Raw genomic sequence first — 18837 nt, 5'->3', positions numbered from 1 at the left:
TAGAGATTCGACCCACGTTCAAGTCAGCTACGGGCGGTTACTGGTATCTCTCCACAAGTTTTGCAAAGTCATAGAAAATTTTATACAAAACAGAAACCACCATTAAAGGATAAGCCAGAGCGTTCGATATCAAACTTTGGCTTTGACTAATGACGTCATATCAAGTCTCAACGTACTACAAAATCTTAATTAGAAAATGGCTCTCGATAATATTATACACTCCATTGCGCGAAAATACAAGCATGAAATACAGATTCGTACAAATTCTTAATAATGAATATTCATACTTCCGGAACAGTTGGGTTTTTGGGCCGGGACAAACTATAATCTAAAATACCAACCGCAAAATCACGGTAATGGTACAATATACAAAACGAAACAATCACACACACAATATAAGATTAGTTTTTAAAAAATGCAGAAAACTCGATATCGATGCAAACCAGCTTCAGCTTGTATCGAAAGCATCGGTTGATGATATACCTTCAGACCGATACTAATACCAAATCTCAAAAATCGTATACCACTACAGAAATCCAAACCCATATAGCGAAAAATCGCACAAAAGAACGAAAGCCGGCATCGAAAACAGCAGATGAGCTATACAGCCCTAGTTCCTGCGCTATTTATTATACAATAAGCCAAATACCGAACTCATTACAAAAAGGCAGCACCAACACACATGGCAAAAAATTGCGAAAGCTAACGGAAAGCGGTCTAAAACGTTATGTCTCACATTAAAACACTAATACCAATACAAAAAGCCAAAAACCGAAGGTATTACAAAAATCCAAAAGACGTTATGAATACATATAGGGAAAAATCTGTAGAACTAACAAAAAGTGGCATCGAAAACACGATGTGAGCTTTACAGTTAAACTTAATACGTCGATGCCAACACAGAATGCCAAACTGCAATATGAACATACAAAGTCAAAAATTGCTATGCCTAACGAAATGTCCTATCGAAAACGTCACTTGACCTATATAGTTCAACTGAAAAGGCCGATACCAGTGCAGAGAGCCAATATCTATGGAAGTAATTAACTTTGATACGGACAGTAAATCGCGTCCGGGAGAAGTATGTGTCGAGTAAATGTATTAAGAAAGGGAAAGACCCACCGTGGTCTACTAACAAAATTCGGAAAATGCTGAGGAAGCAAAGGCTGTTGCAATTCCGGTTCAAAAGCGAGCGCGCAAATGACGATAGGCAAACATTTATAGAGATTCGTGTGTAAGAAAGATTAATGTGCGAAGCATACGAGTGCCGCTGTCATATCTTGGTAAAAGATGTTGCTGAGAATCAGAGAAAATTCTGGTCCAATGCAACATTACTAATCGGGTCGAAGGCTTGTATCCAGTCACTGGTGTAGCAATAGAAGATAGCAATAAGAAAGGTGAAGGCTTAACTTTCGTGTTTAAGAAACCGTTCACGCAGGAGGATATACAAGTTACTGTCGTTTGACCACCGCGCAGGCTCCCATATGAAGGAAATAGTAATAGTTGTCCCTCGTATAGAAAAACAGTTGAAAACGAATAAATCGCCAGGTCCGGACTGAAACCCAAATCGGTTTTACAAAGAGTAGTGTACGACAATGGCTGCCAGCGCAATGTCCCAAGCGATGGAAAAAAGGGCAGCTGACTTCTGTGTATAAGAAGGGTAAAAGAACGGACCCGAAAAATTACGGAGCAATATGCTTAACTTCAGTTTTCTACAGACTTCAATATATTCTTCGTTCGAACACAATAAGTTTCCTTGAAGCGAAAAAGCTTTTGCCCAAAATCAGCACTGATTTAGAAAGAATCGTACTGGCGAAATTCTGCTTGCCCTTTTCTGAGATGACATCCTGCGGTCCATGGATGAAGGGCAACAGGCAGATTCCACATTCCTACATTTCCGAAAATCTTTTGACACAGTGCCCCACTGCAAACTGTTAACGAAGATGTGGTCATACGGAGTAGGTTCATAGATATATGATTAGCTCGAAGACTTCCTAAGTGATAGAACTCAATACGTTGTCCTCGACCGCGAGTATTCATCAGAGACAAGAGTATCGTCAGGTATGGCCCAATGACATACGGTATAATCGCTATTATTCTTTATGTACATAAATGATCTGACAGATAGGTGGGCAGCAACCTCCAGCAGCTGGCTGATGATGCTGTTTGTCTATGGGGAGCTGTCGTCGTTGACTGTAGGAGGACACAAGATGACTTACACAGAATTTCTAGTTGGTGTGACGAATAGGAACTAGTTCTAAATCTAGAGAAATGTAGTTTAATACTGTACTGCCTATACAGGGTGGTCCATTGATCGTGACCGGGCCAAACATCTCATGAAATAAGCGTCAACGGAAAAAACTATAAACAACGAAACTTGTCTAGCTTGAAGGGGAAAACCAGATGGAGCTATGGTTCGCCTGCTAGATGGCGCTGCCATAGGTCAAACGGATATCAATTAACTTTTTTAAAATAGAAACCCCCATTTTTATTACATATTCGTGCAGTACGTAAAGAAATATGAATGTTTTAGTGGCACCACTTTTTTCGCTTTGTGATAGGTGGCGCTGTAATAGTCACAAACACATGGCTCACAATTTTAGACGAACAGTTGGTAACAGGTAGGTTTTTTAAATTAAAATACAGAACGTAGGTACGTTTGAACATTTTATTTCGGCTGTTCCAATGTGATACATGTACCTTTGTGAACTTATCATTTCTGAGAACGCATGTTGTTGCAGCACATTAATACACTAAATGCTCAAAATGATGTCCGTCAAACTCAATGCATTTGGCAATACGTAGAACGACATTCCTGTCAACAGCGAGTAGCTCGCCTTCCGTAATGTTTGCACATGCATTGATAATGCGGAGACGCATGTTGTAGGCGTTGTCGGTGGATCACTATAGCAAATATCCTTCAACTTTCCCCATAGAAAGATATCCAGGGACGTCAGATCCGGTGAACGTGAAGGCCATGGTATGATGCTTCGACGACCAATCCACCTGTCATGAAATATGCTATTCAATACCGCTTGAACTGTACGCGAGCTATGTGCCCGACATCCATCATGTTGGAAGTACATCGCCTTTGTGTCATGCAGCATCTTGTAGTAACATCGGTAGAGCACTGCGTAGGAAATCAGCATACATTGCACCATTTAGATTGTCATTGATAAAATGGGGGCCAATTATCCTTCCTCCCATAATGCCACACCACACATTAACCCGCTGATGTTCCACTTCTCGCAGCCATAGTGGATTTTTCGTTGCCTAATAGTACATATTATTCTCGCGCAATTTGTCTGCTACTGATGTGCGGATTAACCGCGACAGGACCTAAAACACCTGCTTGGGCATCATAATTTGCTGCAGCTCGTGGTTGACGTTTCACATGTGGCTGAAGACTTCATGTTTCCTTAAATAACGTAACTATCCGGCGAACGGTCCAGACCCTTCGGATGATATCGTCCAGGATACCGAGCAGCATACGTAGCATACGCCCGTTGGGCATTTTGGTCACAATAACCATTCATCAATACGATTTCGACCTTCTCCGCAATTGGTAAGTGGTCCATTTTAACTAGGGTAATGTATCACGTAGCAAATACCGTCCGCACTGACGGAATGTTACGTGATACCACGTACTTATAAGTTTGTGACTGTTACAGCGCCACCTATAGCAAAGAGAAAAAAGTGGTCCAACTAAAACATTCGTATTTCTTTACGTACTATACGAATAAGTTATAAAAAATGGGGGTTCCTATTTCAAAAATACGCTGTTGATATCCTTTTAACCTATGGCAGCGCCATCTAGCGGGCCAATCAAAGTGCCATCTGGTTTCCCCCTTCAAGATAGACGAGTTTCGTTCTTTGTAGTTTTTTTCGTTTTATGCTTATTTCGTGAGCCACCTGGTGACACGTACTGCAGCGAATTTGTTGGATTATAAGTCACTCAAATGCAGGGCAGATGGCTACAGCTGAAATCTGGATACGCAATAATGTTTTAAAAAATGGCATTGCAGCTGTTTGTTGTGTTCCTATATTTCTTTATAAGATCGGTTACAGCACGCCCAGAGGCATTTAAGTCTTCACGTTGCTTATGCGAACGGAACTGCAAGAAATTTTGGTAAGTGATACAGTGGAAAGTACGCTGTCGTGAGTTGCACATTCGTTTGCAGAGTGTAGTAGCCGTAGATTTCAGTGTTAATACAGTCAACGCCATTTGGTTCTGCTTGTTATCGCGGCTGGTCCCCCTGCCGTGCAGTAGCTGCAGCTACACCCCGCCTCCTCTTCCGCAGTGGTGGTCAACGTGCTGACACTGCTGGAGGTTTTGGCCCTCAGCCTGTGGGCCTTCCGGCTGTACTGCCGCCAGGAGCCGGGCTTCCGCCGCCTGCCGGACGACACGGAGGCGGTCCACCCAGCCAGCTGGCTGGCTTAACCACCACCACCAGCGATGGGCGCGTTGATTCTCGTCAGCAGCTGAACATCGTGTGAACTACGTGAAGCTCCTGGTTACGCTTCAACATCTACAACATACGTAGCCTTCCATCTACGAGTATTCTTTGGTACTTATCTTTAAATGGCTTGTAAACGATAGCCTGCTACAGTACGAAGTGCTGCTAAAAATCTCACTGAGTAAAAGGTTAGTCAAGCATCAGGCGCCATCACCCTAATGCCGTGTAAAACAACCTTTGAAAAAGAATGTCTGCTTGCTATTTAGATGCGGCCCGCCACGAATTCCTCTTTTGTCAACACGAATTCCTCTCCTTTGCTAACATTTTCATCTCAGAGCAGCACTGGCAAACTACGTCCTCAATTATTTGCTGGATATATCCCGGATTCGTCTACCACTACAGATTTTAGCCTTTGCAGATTCTTCTATTACCATGGAAGACATTCCTTGATATCTTGACAGATATCCTACCCTGTCTCTTCTTCTTGTCAGAGTTTTCTATATATTCCTTTTCTCGCCGATTCTACGAAGAACGCCGGCCGGAGTGGCCGTGCGATTCTAGGGGCTACAGTCTGGAGCCCACAGCATCACTGGTTTAACAAACAACAGCCCATTTAGTTGGATCTTCATGAAAGACGCCGGCTGCGGTGGTCTAGCGGTTCTAGGCGCTCAGTGCTGAACAGCGGGACCGCTACGGTCGCAGGTTCGAATCCTCCCTCGGGCATGGATGTGTATGAGGTCCTTAGGTTAGTTAGGTTTAATTAGTTCTAAGTTCTAGGCGACTGATGACCTCAGAAGTTAAGTCGCATAGTGCTCAGAGCCATTTGAACCATTCTACGAAGAACCTCCAACGTTCCTTCCCTTATCAGACAGAATCATTTTCAACATTCTCCTGCAGCGACACATCTCAAATGCGTCTATCCTCTTCTGTTCCGGTTTCCCTACAATCCTTGCCTCACTACCTTACGGTACTGTGCTCCAAACCAGTTTTCTAAGAAATTTCTTCCTTAAATTAAGATCTATGTTCAATACTAGAAGAGATCTGTTTGCCAGGAATGCCCCTTTTGCCGCTGCTAGTTTGCTTTTTATGCCCTCCTTGCTCCTTCCGTCACTGGCTATTTCCCTGCCTAGGTATTACAAGTCCTTAACTATATCTACTTCGTGACCATCAATCCTGATGTTAAGCTCCTCGCTGTTCTCATTTCAGCTGCTTCTCATTGCTTTCGCCTTCCTTCGATTTACTCTCAGTCCATATTGCCTCCATTCTAATCAATAGATCCTGCAATTCTTCACATTCACTGAGGATAGCAATACCGTCAGTAAATTTTAACACTGGTATCATTTCACCTTGAATTTTAATCCCACTCTCTAACCTTTCTTTTATTTCCATCACTGCGTCTTTAACTTAACAACAGGGCCGAAAACTTGCATCCCTGTCTTACACCCTTTTTAATCCGAGCGCCTCTTGCGCTTGTCTTCCACTCTTACTTTCCACTCTTAATTCTTCTACACATTGTATATTACCCGTCTTTCTGTATAGTTTACCCTGTTTTTTTTTTTTTTTTCAGGATTTCGAACCCATTGCAGCATGTTACATCGTCGAACGCTTTTCCAGCTCGACAAATCCTATGAACGTTACTTATGTTTTCTTCACTCTTGCTTCCATTATCAACCGCAACGTCAGAAATTCCTCTTTGGTACCTCTCCTAAAGCCAAACTAATCGTCATCTAACAGATCCTCAGTTTTCTTTTCCATTCTTCTGTATATTATGCTTGTCAGCAACGTGGTTGCATCAGCTGTTAAACTGATAGCACTATAATTCTCGCAGTTGCCTACTCTTGCTATCTTGTAAACTGTGTGTACCGAATGTCTGATGGTATATCGCCAGTCCCCTACACTCTACACGTCAATGTAAATAATCGTTCTGTTGCCATTTCTTCCAATGATTTCAGAAACTCAGACGGAATGCTATACATGCCTACTGCCTTACTTGGTTTTAAGTTTACCAAAGTTTTTCTAAATTCTGATTCTAATTCGGTATCTCTTGTTTCTTCTTCTATCATGTCGTAAGTTCTTCTCCTAACGGAGTCCCGCCCTCTACTCTGCATTTAACAGTGGAATTCCCTCTGTATTCTTAATGTTACCAGCCTTGCTTTTAATGTCACAGAATCATTTTTTACATGATGGGTCTGTGTTTCCGACATTTGTTTTTCGCTTTCTTCACATTTTTCGTGTAGGCGTTCGCGGTTCCCCATCTAGCCTTTTAAGACGTCAGTACGAGGAGGGAGAATGCCCACAAGTCTTTTTCTGGAACGCCAAATTCAGCTGTAGCCTTCAGTGTTGTTTAGCCCCCGCAGAGCAATCAGTTTGGGGTGATGTTGGCTTCTATGTTTCACGCACTGTTCCAAATAGTCCCAGGTGTTTTCCATGGGATTGAGGTCAGGTAATTTCGCAAGCCAGTCGAGTAGCGATAGGGTGACTGAATCTTCATCAAGTCATAAACATATGAGTCGCGGCAATTAGGTAAGCATGTAACGTCCCCTTTCAAAATTAAGAATGACTGTGCTGGTAAACTTCTACGTAATTTGATTTTCAAACAGCTGAGCAAAACTGAACGTACTCAGACGTTTCTCTCTTTAATTATTCTGATCATCACTAAACTGACACACAATATTTTCAGCGCAACGCTATCTGACTTTCAATAATCCCTCCAAAAGAATGGCCCTGACTAACAATAACCTATACGATACTTCCTGGCACATTAAAACTGTGTGCCGGACCGAGACTCGAACTCGGGACCTTTGCCTTTCGCGGTCAAGTGCTCTACCAGAGATGCCTCTTTGGTACCTCTTCTAAGGCCAAACTAATCGTCATCTAACAGATCGTCAGGTTCGCAGGAGAGCTTCATGTAAAGTTTGGAAGGCATACTTGTAAGGCCCTTCCACAGCTGGCCGTGCGGTCTAGGCGCTTCAGTCTGGAACCGCGTGACCGCTCCGGTCGCAGGTTCGAATCCTGCCTCGGGCATGGATGTGCGTGACGTCCTTAGGTTAGTTAGGTTTAAGTAGTTCTAAGTTCTAGAGGACTGATGACTAGAGATGTTAAGTCCCATAGTGCTCAGAGCCATTTGAACCTTCCACAGCTGTTTGGGTGTCTTGCACTGTTGCAAAATGGTGTCCTTTAGCGACTGACAAATTTTGAAGTAAAAAGCCACACCAGTCCATGTCGAGTGAATAGGGAATTTATGGTAGCACTGCAATAGACTTTAGACTTTTTTTTCGGTGATCAATCTTCTGACTGGTTTGATGCAGCCTGCCACGAATCCCTCTCCTGTACCAAACTCTTCATTTCAGGGTAGCACTTGCAACGTACGTCCTCAGTTTTTACTGGATGTGCTCCAGCCTCCATGTTCCTATACAGTTTTTGCCCTCTACAGCTCCCTCTAGTACCATGGAAGTCATTCCCTGATGTCTAAACAGATGTGCTATCGTCCTGTTCCTTTTCCTTGTCAGTGTTTTCAATAAACTCCTTTTCTCTCCAATTCTGCCCACTACCTCCTCATTCCTCGCTTTATCAGTCCACTTAATTTTCAACAGTCGTCTAGCATTACATATCAAATGATTCGATTCTCTTTTGTTCCGGTTTTCCCACAGTCCATGTCTCGCTATCATACAATGCTGCGCCCCAGACATACATTCTCAGAAATGTCTGTCTGTGTTTTATACTAGCAGGCTTCTCTTGTTCAGGAATGCAGTTTCTGCCAGTGCTAGTGTGCTTTTAATGTCCTCCTTCCTCCATCAGTCGTCGGGAGAATTCCTTTAACTTCGTCTACTTCTGGACCAGCAACGCTGATATTAAGTTTCTCTCTATTCTCATTTGTGCTACTTCACATTACTTTCGTCCTATTTTCTCTCAGTCCGTATTCTGTACTTCATTCCATTCAGCATATCATGTAATTCTTCTTCACTTTCACTGAGGATAGCAATCGCATCAGCGAATCGTATCATTTAAGCCTTTCACCTTGAATCTTAATTCCACTGCTCAAATTTTCTTTTATTTCCATCATTCCTTCTTCGATGTACAGGTTAAACATAAAGGGGAAAGACTTCATCCCTGTTTGAGACCCTTTTAATCCGAGCGCTTCGTTCTTGGTCGTCCACTCTTATTATTCCCTCTTGGCACTCGTACATATTCTACGTCACCCGCCTCTCCCTATAGCTTACCCCTGTTTTCCTCAGAAATTCTAACATCTTGCGTTTTTTCCAGGTCAACAAATCCTATGAACGTGTCTCAATTTTTCTTTAGTCTTTCTTCCATTATCAACCGCAGCGTCAGAATTGCCTCTTTTGTGCCTTTACTTTATCTAAAGCCGAACTGATCGTCATCTAACATTTCATCAGTTTTCTTTTCCATTCTTCTGCACATTATTCTTGTCAGAAACTTGGTTGCAAGAGCTCTTAAGCTGATTGTACGATAATTCTCGCACTTGTCAATTCTTGCAGTTTTTGGAATTGCGTTGATGATGTTTTTCCGAAAGTCAGATGGTATAGTGGTTTTGTTGCCACATCCCCCAATGATTTTAGCTTCCTAGTGGAATGTTATCCATCTCTTCTGCCTTATTTGATCTGAAGCTCTCCAAAGCTCTCTTAAATTCTGATTATAGTTCTGGATCCCCTATCTCGTCTAAATCGACTCTTGTCTCTTCTACCACATCAGACATGTCTTCCCTCTCATTTAGGCCTCCAATGTACTCTCTCCTCTGCATTTGAAAGTGGATTTCCCATTGCACTCTTAATATTACCACCCTTGCTCTTAAGGTCACTGAAGATTGTTTTGACTTTCCTGTATGCTCAGCCAGTCCTTCCGACAGTCATTTCTTTTTCGATTTCTTCACATTTTTCATGCAGCCATTTCTTTCATTTCTTGGCGACTTGTATTTCTGTATTTCTGAATTTCCCTGAACGTTTTTTTTTTTTTTTTTTTTTTCTTCTTTCATCGACCTATTGAAGTATTTCTTCTGTTACCCATGGTTTCTTCACAGTTACCTTCTTTGTACTTGCGTCTTTCTCTCCAACTTTTGTGATTACCCTTTTTAGAGATGTCCATTTCCTTTCAACTGTACTGTCTACTGAGCGATTCCTTAGAGCCATATCTATAGCCTTACAGAACTTCAAGCGTGTCTCGTTATCCCTTAGTACTTCTGTAGCCCACTTCTTTGCGTATTGATTCTTCCTCTTGAATTTCAGCCTAATTTCCATCATTATCTGATCTGAGTCTACATCTGCTCCTGGGTACGCCTTACAATGCAGTATCTGATTTCAGAATCTCTGTCTCACCATGATGTGATCTAAATGAAATCTTCCCATATCTTCCGGTCTTTTCCAAGTAAACCTCCTTCTCTTGTGAATCTTGAACAGATTATTCCCTATTACTAGCTGAAATTTATTACAGAACTCAATCTTTCTCTTCTCTCATTCCTTGACCCAAGCCCATATTCTCCTGTAACCTTTTCTCCTATTGCTTTCCCTCCAACTGCCAGCCCCCCCCCCCCCCCCCCCCGCGCCCATGAATGTTAGATTTTGATTTACCCTTTAAATATCCTCTCTATCTTTTCATCTTCAGCTTAGGACATCGGCATGTATACGTGAACTATCATTGTCGGTGCTAGCTTGCTTTCGATTCTGAACTGTTCACTGTAACACATTCTTTGCCCACGTTTCTACTGATAACGAATCCTACAGCCTTTACACCATTTTCTGCTGCTGGAGATACTACCCTATACTCATCTGACCAGAAATCCATGTCATGTCTTCTTTCCATTCACTTCACTGACCACTACTATATCTAGATCAAGCCTTTGCACTTCCCTTTTCAGTTTTTCTAGCTTCCCTGCCACATTCAAGCCTCTGACATTTCACGCCCCAACTCGTAGAACGTTATTCTTTCTTTGACTATTCCGGAATCTTTTGCCAATCGAGATATCATCGTGGCCCTTTTTCAGTTACAGGACACATGTCCTGTGGATACACGTTATGTGTCTATAATGCATTGCCTGTTTGCCTCCTGCATCTTCATGCCGTCGGTCATTGCTGATTCTTCCACCTGTAGTGGCAGTTTCTAGGCGCTGCAGTCTAGAACCGCGAGACCGCTAGAGTGGCAGGTTCGAAACCTGCCTCGGGCATGGATGTGTGTTATGTCCTTAGTTAGGTTTAACTAGTTCTAAGTTCTAGGGGACTAATGACCTCAGAAGTTGAGTCCCATAGTGCTCAGAGCCATTTGAACCATTTAGGGGCAGTTTCCCACCCCAAGGGCAAGTGTGTCCTGGACATCTGTCCGCTCCTGCACCCTCTTTGACAAGGCCGTTGGCAGAATGAGGGTGACTTGTTATGGCGGAAGTCTTCGGCCGCAAATGCTGATTATTAATCAAAATTTAAGCGGTGGGAGGATCGATGACGTTCTGCTTACCATTCGAAAATGCTACCCTGAGACCACGGGTTAACGCATTGGACAGAGGCGCCAAAACTTGGATAACATGCATGCAGTTTGCGATGGTGTATTATCCTGATGCAGTAAGCATAGTGGAAGAAAAAAGGGGCCAGTTTTTGAATTGATTCGGTGGTAGTACTGGTCTGTTATCAGGGCTGTAGGTAACCACTCTTCTTGCGCCATACCTATGAAGTCAAGGAAACAGGGAAGCGCGCATTCCACCTTTGACTTCGTCAGCTTCACTTTCTTTGGTCTTGATTCTTTGCAACTCCATTGCGAACGTTCTTGTTTAACATTGGGATCATACTAGAAACACTAACTTTCGTAACCTATGATAACTTGGTTCAGTAATTCTGGATTCAGTTCCACTTGTTCCAACAGATCAGCAGCGAAAGTCCTCTGTTGACGTTTTAGTTGCTGTGTGAGATTTATAGGAATCATTTTGGAGCAGAGTTTTCTTAGTCCCAGATTTTCAGCCAGTATTAGACTAACAGTTTCCCAATTAATGTACAGTTCGTTTGCAACCATTTCACTGGCGCAGGTCCATTCAACCTGGCTGTGTTGTCATCTGTTCGTACAGCTGCTGGTCATTCATTGCGGTGTTAGTCTTCGGCATTGGTTCTACCGTCGGGGAACATTTTGAGCCAATGAAACACCTGCGACCTTAATAAAACCTCGTTTCCATAAGCCTGTTGAAGCTTCCCGTTTGTTACTTCGGCAATGTCGCCGAGTTTCACGCAGAAATAAATACACACCGCTGCAAAATATTTCGAGATTCCATTGTTGTCACAACGAGTAAACACAGGACGTTCTTCAAGCTGTAACTCTTGAATGAAACAAAGCAGATGCACGCCACTTGCAGCTGTGATGGGAAAAGACATACACTGTCTCCGGGAGCAGGGTGCAGGATTGCCGCTCTAGGGGAGAAAGAAAATTAGTTCCATTACTTCACTATAACATCTCATATGTGCGCTGCCCTGTGAACATAACATTTATCATCTTGGAAAACGAGAGCGTTCGCAGCATACTCTTCATAAAAATACAGGGTGTTAGGGTTGAAAGTGCAGATATTTCTATTGATGACTGACGACAGTGTGATGAACACCATTACATACGTGTTTGCTTCATTTTCGTACAAATAACTACAGCTATTACAAGTTGTACGTTTTCAGGTTGGTTATCACCTCCTAGTAAAGGTGACATTGTCAGTTAATTAAGTGTGGACACTTGGACGCAACACAAAAAGTCTATACTGGGGAAGTCCATTGCACGGTGCAGTTACGACCAACATCAGGACGTAAGTTTTATGATGTGTTTGTGGGAATACCATTAGATGCAGAGGAAAATCAACTAAGACACTGAAGTGGGTACATATTAAGGTGCCACTTACCACAATATTTGCACTTGTACCCATAACACCCTGTGTATAAGAAAGGACAGCACCTTGTCATAGTCAATGCTGCAATAAACATCTTGGTTTTTGTCCATGGTGCCGGCTACTGTGGCCAAGCGGTTCTAGGCACTTCAGTCTGGAATCATTCTGCTACTATGGTCGCAGGTTTGAATCCTGCCTTGCGCGTGGATGTGTGTGATGTCCTTACATTCGTTAGGCTTAATTAGTTCTAAGTCTAGGGGACTGATGACCTCAGATGTTAAGTCCATAGTGCTTAGAACCATTATGTATGAACGAGCAATTTGTCTTTAATTTCTGTTCAGTTGCTTGCCACAGCTTGTGTTCCCAGAATAGTAATGTTATTTGCTGAAGAAAAGATAGTCCACTCCAGATATCTGCAAGAGGGGTACTAATCACACACTTCTAGAACAATCTATTCTCTTGGATGTAATAAGATTTCTTTTGTCTCCTTAGTGCTTTTTGCATGAAACATCTTGAAACTGACAAACTCATTTATATGGAACACAGCAATTTATATTCTGGCCACAGTGCCATCCCCCTCCCTTGTGCCCCTCCCCCCCTCCTCAACCATGGACAAATCTGTGCAGATGACCATGCAGTTGATTGTCTTAATTTAGTCTAATGACTGATTTTGGTGAAACATAATTAAGAACATGGAGTATGAAAACTGTATGCAATGGTTCATGAGACTAGAAAAAGATTTTCAACAAAACATGATGGATAATAATGCCATGAACAATGTTACAGATAACAGGATGGACATTGGAAATCAAATTTTCAAGGAGGTGTAGTTTTGTATAATCAGGAACAATGTTCTCAGAAGAAAATGGAAATAGGCGGGAAACTGAACTACAAATATATAAATTAGTATTTTTTAAGTTGCAAGGACAGTAGCAGTGAATAGTGAAATAGTTTTGAGATTTCATGATAAATTTCTATACGTATCCTTGCTACAAGTCAAAACCCACTAGAGTTTTTCTTTCCTTAAATTCATATTGAATTAAAACAGCAATCTGCATGGCAAACAGGTATGAGAGTTTGTAAATATCTTTTTGTTTTCTGGGAAGGGAGTGAAAGAGAAGGGGGTTATGGGAGGAAAGGCTGTCCTAAACCACCTTTCCCTAGATACACTCTTTTCTTTTGTCCTTCTGACTGAAAATTCCGAAAGACTCTAGGTTCTGAAAGCTTACCTTCAGTCTGTCATTTAATTACACTACAGATACTACATACCAATTATAAACTTGTATTTTTGGTGATGAATAAACAATGTTTTTTCAACAGTTTTGTGTTTTATTTTGAAAGTAAGTTTGCTTAGTTTCCTCCAGCCATCCCACTTCTGTGAAACTATTGTGAGTTGCACACAGTAGATCATGAGTGGCCTTTGGATATCTGATAAACAGGCTCTTGCATTAACCAAAAGTGCCTGCTCAAACATTGGTTGCTGTATTTATGGATATCCATCTTATTGCATGGACGAGGCACTTCAGCTTATGATACGTATCAGGGAAAAGAAAAGGTTTTACCTCAGCTGTTGTATTGGTAAAGTGCCTCATCTACATTAAACCACGTGTCCAAATACAACTGGCCAACTGCTTCTATAGTCTAAGTTCACTGAATATGCAGCTCCCATTACAGGCACATCCATCCCATCTTGTTGTCATTCCATAGAGATCCTCCATCTAGAAGTACCATAAAGAAGGCAGTAAAACATGTTTTGTAAGCAAAATAACACATGTACAAGGCAGCCAACATATAACATGCACATACATGTGTACAACAAGATCTGAACATGGGTGGGTGGCATGATGATCACTTTTCTAAAACTCAGTAATATGCCGGAGTAGGTTTCCAAAGATTTTGAACTAAAAATATCATAGTAAATCTCTGCCCCTCATGGCATTATCAGCTCTTTCCTTTTTTTTTTTTTTTTTTTTTTTAAGGAGACATTATATATAACCGTGCATAAAATTGTACACAAATAATTTGTGTTTTCCAAAATGTTTGCATATTGAAACTCCATTTACAAAATACATTGAAAATTAGTGAGACTTCATCATTGGACATGGTCCTCAAAAATATTTCATTACAAGAACTTTCGTAACATTATAACACCATTAATATTTACTTTAGTACATAAGTACAGAAAAGATATTATAAAAATGCACTTCAGAACTCCAGACAGAGAGAAATCATTGACAATGCCACTGCTAAAACAGCTGCCATGCCTCTAACATGAAGATTCAGTGTTAAAAAGATAACAAGTATAATAAGTATTGTTAGAGAACGAGGGGTGGGGGGAACAGACTTCTATATGAGGAAATTTAGATCCAATATCAAAAACGAAAATGTAGACTGCTTGCAGTTAAATTCTTTTCCAGGCCACAATAACTCATAAAAAGAGAAACTAGGCATGAAAGGGCTAAATAGCAGTTTCAATATTAGCATTAATTTTGAACTAAAGGGCAAAATACTGAACCTGTGTGACCAACAATACTGTCTTGTGGAATTCTTTATTCTGAAGAGCATTTTGTGCAGAGACACTAAGAAGAAATTGACATGACATTTGCCAAAATAATGTGCCCATATTTAAAGCAATTGTTAATGTGTAGTGCTTGAGAATTAAATGTTATCTGTTACCAGTGTTTGCAGAAAACATTAGGTCTGCTGTGTTACATGTATATGAATACTGGCTAGCTAAGGAAAAGGACAAGTTCTACAGATATATTGAATTCTTACATATGGTGAGTTCATGACACTGAGAAACTGCTATCCATGGTGGCATGTCTGGGTGTGTCAACGCCAGATGTAGACTTAAGGGATTTGTTCTCAATTTGGATTTAGAAGTTTATGCTGTAGTTCTAGTGCACCATTCTGCCAGTGTAAATTTTGAAAACCTTACCACACAATTGGAATGTTGTTTATATCACCTTACACATTTTATATCAGCTTTTCATGTACACATAAGTGACAGAAGTGCAAAAGATGAAATCTTCTTGATTTTGACAAATAGTTGTGGGCTTTTTGTAGCAAATAGACTTCCACCAACTGGTGGTGCCTATCTGGGCACCATTATCACAAACATAAACAGCTGAGATTAAAAAGTAAAAGTAGTTGATCCAGTGTTAGCAGATCACAGTGCACTAATTATGGAGCTACACATGAAGACTGAGATATCAATGGTCAAATTCACTATCTGAATAATTTCTTTTATTTCATCATACATTTCTTCAACTTCTTCATCATCTGCAGAGCTAGTTGGCATATAAACTTGTACTACTGTAGTAGGTGTGGGCTTCATGTCTATCTTGGCCACAATAACATGTTCACTATGCTGTTTGTAGTAGCTTACCCGCATTCCTATTTTCCTATTCATTATTAAACCTACTCCTGCATTACCCCTATTTGATTTTGTGTTTATAACCCTGTAGTCACCTGACCAGAAGTCTTGTTCCTCCTGCCACCGAACTTCACTAATTCAAACTATATTTAACTTTAACCTATCCATTTCCCTTTTTAAATTTTCTAACCTACCTGCCCAATTAAGGGATCTGACATTCCACGCTCCGATCCATAGGACGCCAGTTTTCTTTCTCCTGATAACGACATGCTCTTGAGGAGTCCCCAACCAGAGATCCAAATGGGGGACTATTTTACCTCTGGAATATTATACCCAAGAGGACGCCAACATCATTTAACCATACAGTAAAGCTGCATGCCCTCGGGAAAAATTACGGCCATAGTTTCCCCCTGCTTTCAGCCGTTCACAGTACCAGCACAGAAAGGCCGTTTTGGTTATTGTTACAAGGCCAGATCACTCAATCATCCAGACTGTTGCCCCTGCAACTACTGAAAAGGCTGCTGCCCCTCTTCAGGAACCACACCTTTGTCTGGCCTCTCAATAGATACCCATCCGTTGTGGTTGCACCTATGGCACGGCTATCTGTATTGCTGAGGCACGCAAGCCTCCCCACCAACGGCAAGGCCCATGGTTCATGGGGGGGATCCTGTTGTTGTCTTAACAAATAAAACTCAATGCAAAATGGACAACTGAATAAGTGAACCCTAATGACATAGTGATTTTGAAGGTAAAGTCCACAAATACTGCTCTGCTGGACATATTAACAAAAACAATGCTGGCATTTGAGGAGAGGGAGACTGTGCCATTCATATTGTGTGATCTCAGCAAAGTATTTGACAGCATCCCCAACATAACCTTACCCAAAACACAATAATACTGTGGTGTGTGAAGTGCTGTACAAGATTCCCTTTGGCGTTACTTAAAACACAGACAGCAAATTGTTTCAGTCCAAGGATCAGTATCTCAGGAGCTGAAGCTATTTGCCAAAACGTTCTGACTTAGTCCATCTCCTTTCTCTCATTCTTGTAAATGATCAAAGCCAAGATGGTCACACACTACAATGGTCAAGGACACTCTTATTGTCAAAGGAAATAACTCTACCAAGGCAACTATGGTATTACATGTGCTATTAGTAAAAGACAAGAAATGGATCAACTCAAATAAGATGAAAATAAATGGAAGAAGTGCTCTATGTACAATATGTAGCCCGAATGGAAATACATGACCACACAATGTAAAAACTGTGGACTCGCTGATTTTTGCAACTAAATACAAACTTTCCTCAAGCAGGCACACTGAGTATGTAAGTAAGAAACTGTCACATGTATTATATTTCTTGAGGTTATTGATGAGAGTAGTTACAGACAAATATCTAGTAACTATACTCCATGCTCTATTCCACAGTCTGCAGACCATGGACTAAACCTGTGGTGTTATTCATCAGGCTACAGGGATGAGCTATTACTGCGAAAGAGGGCAGTAATGATTATCACATCTGTGTCAAGTAAAAACCTAAGTAAATTCAGCAAGAGTTGAGAGATACACATCAGCACTCAAAACATAGAGACAACAAATTCACCAAGTTGTCAACAGTTAAAAGAAAGTGAAAGCTTTCTAATAACTGCCATGACAATGTTCTGTTCACTGCCGTTGGAAGTGCACTATTAATTCTGCAGAAATTCAAGGAAAAGCTGCAAGGGATGTCAAACTTTGCCCACAGAACTGTGCTAAGTCATGGGTGGAATGATCACTATGTGGTGATGAGAGCCATCTTCTTGTTTGTTAGGAGGTATCTAACTACTGTTTGTGTGTCTCAGGTTAATATCTCTCTCAAGGGAGACAGAAGTCTGTGGTTACAGAAAGACAGTCTGTAGACAGGACAATTCCTTATTACTTGTGTATACTTGAACAACTGTATGGGCATGCTCGTCCCAGGCATAGCTTGCTGTCAAATCCCAAGGTCCCCACATTGACACAGTAGGAGCAGCAGATGGCTCTGTGGTGTGTAAACACTGCTGTGAGGCAGTGGTCTTATGCAGTATTGCTGACATGCCAAATGCTGAGGTGGTAGCAGTGGTCACACCATTTGGGTCAGCTGGTGGTGTAGCAAAATGAAGACTTTTCGTGTGGTGGCCAGTGCCAGTGAACAGTGTCCCCAGGGAAATGAAGCCTGGATTTTTGCCTGCAGTGCTACTTCTGGCAGCATTGGACCCCAGTAGCATAGTTCTAGGAGACTCTCTGCTCAAACACCATAATGTGTGAAGGCATTTAGATCCCAGCAAGAGTGGGGTTGTCAAGTGTTGGCTGTCAGGCAGCAGTTGATGGTTCAAGGCCTGGTGATGCTGGTGGTGGCTGCATCAAAGGTACATCTTTATCTTCATGGTAATATCTGACATAGATTGGGTGTCATCACAAAGCCCAGTTCTCCAAATGACACCTGCCTGGCCCTGGATTGGAGGGAGGAAAGGGGGAGTGGGGTATAAATGCTGCTATCTGGAGCTGATCATGTGGAAGAGGTAGTTCTGCCTCATTCCTTCTAAAAGTATTGTCAGTGTCTGTGGCCATGGTCCAAGCCTCACAGAAGTAGGTTGAGGCATGCTGCATTGGCATAGGGTAATTGACTGTCGCAGTCCGTGGTCAAGACATAATGCTTGTGGTTACAGGCACAGTTTGGTTCATTAAATACTCAATACAGGAATTTTCTGACTATGATGGCAGTGAATGGACATACTGGACTTTCTCCAAACTTAGCGTATTACTGATGGAATGTGTTCTGATCAAAAATTCCACAGTAAAGTGTTTCATTTGTTTAAATTATTTGTAGTATCATATATTAATTGAAATTTAATTTATTCTATTTCTTATTGACCTTCTTTTGGTCTACTGAGGTCCACTGTATTCAAGACTTGACAAGTTTATTTTATTTAACTCTTTGGTCAGATGTTTTTCCTGTAGCTATAGTCCTTACCTACTTAAAAGAGAGTAGTTGGGTGAGTCACCTGTCTGAAACTGTATAAAGTGTGTTCTGTGTGTGATCAAATTTAACCTATTTGTGTAATGTATATTCTGAAGTTGTAATCTGAGAGCAGCCCAGCATTTGTTCAATAAGCCTGGGAAATCATCTA

This window comes from Schistocerca gregaria, chromosome 8 (genome assembly GCF_023897955.1).
Source record: "Schistocerca gregaria isolate iqSchGreg1 chromosome 8, iqSchGreg1.2, whole genome shotgun sequence".
Classification (NCBI taxonomy): Eukaryota; Metazoa; Arthropoda; class Insecta; order Orthoptera; family Acrididae; genus Schistocerca; species Schistocerca gregaria.
The sequence above is the reverse complement of the archived record's forward strand: the minus strand, read 5'-3'. Positions refer to the sequence as shown.